The sequence below is a fragment of the Hordeum vulgare genome, chromosome 5H (assembly GCF_904849725.1).
Source record: "Hordeum vulgare subsp. vulgare chromosome 5H, MorexV3_pseudomolecules_assembly, whole genome shotgun sequence".
NCBI lineage: Eukaryota > Viridiplantae > Streptophyta > Magnoliopsida > Poales > Poaceae > Hordeum > Hordeum vulgare.
This window is the reverse complement of record NC_058522.1, coordinates 18,006,184-18,008,358: the sequence shown is the minus strand read 5'-3', so window position 1 is coordinate 18,008,358 and position 2,175 is coordinate 18,006,184.

Genomic DNA, 2,175 nt, shown 5'->3' with positions numbered 1-2,175 from the left:
CCCGAATGTCCGTAGATGAGACACATTCGGCTTACGTCCGTAAATTGCTTCATACAGAGTCTTGCCGATCACCGCCTTCGTTGGAGCCCGGTTGAGAAGATAGACCGCCGTCGAAACAGCTTCTCCCCAAAAAGTCCCCGGCAGGTTCTTGCTCTTGAGTAAACTCCTTGCCATGTCAACGACAGTTCGATTGCGCCTTTTAATGACCCCATTCTGCTGCGGCGTGTAAGGTGCCGTGAGGAACCTCTTTATGCCAATCTTCTCGCAGTAGTCGTTGAACTCATTCGACGTAAATTCTCCGCCACGATCTGTCCGCAGAGCGCGAACCTTCAACTTGTGTTCCATCTCCGTTGCAGCCTTTAGCTTCTTGAATGCTTCAAATGCCTCATCTTTAGATCGTAGGAGAACGACCCACATATATCTCGAGTAGTCGTCTACCACAAGGAAGAAATACTTCTTTCTCGCGTGAGTTGCTGGGGTGATAGGGCCACATAGATCACCATGGAGCAGCTCGAGTGCATCACTTGCACGATAGGTAGACTGAGCAGGGAACGACCTGCGGTGTTGTTTTCCAACCAAGCACCCGTCACATACTCGATCAACATGGTCGATAAATGGCATCCCGGATACCATCTCCATCTTTGACATCTTCTTCAAGGCGTAGAAGTTAACGTGTCCAAATCTAGCATGCCATAACCATGAATCATCATCACTCTTGGCGAGCCAACACTCAGGTTGAGATTGATCAAGGTTGAGGATATAGAGCATGTTCCGTATGCGACTAACACGAGTTAGCACGTTCCGGAGGTTGTCGAAGATCGTCATCACTCCGTTCTCGATATCCACCTTGCATCCATTCTCGTCAAGCTTCCCGATAGAGATGATGTTGTTGCGAAGCCGTGGGATGTAGTACACTCCGGTGAGTATGCGATGTTTGCCTGTGAGACCCTCGAAGAGGACAGATCCTTGCCCACAAATCTCCACATTTGAACCATCACCAAACTTGACCGAGCCTTCAACATCATATTCCAGCTCGAGAAATTTCTCCTTGCATCCCGTCATGTGGTTACTGGCACCCGTGTCGAGATACCATGATACGTTGTGATCCCCGAATAACTTAGGTGTCACTTTCTTCTCATGAATTAGCACCTTCCGATTTGGTTTCACAACCACCGTTTCAGCGAGATCACAAACTTTGGCCATTAGAAGACCTGGACCTTCGTCTTTCTGCTTTGCCAAATTTGCCTTGATCTCCCTCTTGTTAGGCTTTGGACAATCCTTTGCAAAGTGACCCATCTCGTTGCAGTTATAGCACTTAACCTCGGATAAATCCAAGTTTCGTGGCTTCCACCCTTTAGATTGGTCCGCCTTACCACGACCTTGTGGCTTGCCTTTTCCTTTGCCTTTTCCGGTTTGTCCGTCACGCTTCATGTTGCTTGAGCCTTCGCCACCATCACGCCTTCCTTTGCTACTTGGGGCCTCCCAATCTGCGCGCGAGTACATGAGTTGGTCGCTACCTCCTCCTTTGCCTTTCCGACAGCCACGAGCATTCTCTTCCCATGTCCGCAAGCGTCCGATTGCCTCCGTTATGGTCATGTCGTCGATGTCGTAAAGCTGCTCGAGCGTGCCGATGATGTACGTGAATTTATCAGTCACCGAACTGAAAAATTTCTCCACAATCTCGGTCTCATCGAGCTTTGCACCAAGCGCGCGGATCTCTTCAACCAAAGTAGTAAGACGCATGGCATAGTCGTTCACCGATTCAGTTTCCTCCATCTGCAACTTGTGAAATTGGCGCTTCAGCACTTGTGCCCGAGCCTTGGTGACGCGATCTTCTCCGATCCTCATCTCCTTGAGTGCGTTCCACGCCTCTCTTGCCGTCTCGAACTCCGCCAATGTCATCAGCACGGAATCCGACACAGACTGGGCTATGGCGGCCATGGCACCTTCATCGGACTCGTCATCGATGTCGTCGTCCGTGATTGCCTGCCACACTTGAAGGGTTCGGAGAATAATCTTCATCTTCACCGCCCACACGCCATAGTTGGCGTCGGTGAGCATCGGGTACTAGATGAGGATGTTGCGATGCGCCTGGACGTTGACGCCGCCCGTTCCTCCACCACTGGTTGCTGACTTGCCGCCCTTCTTCACCTTGTCGCCGTTCTTGTTCGCCTT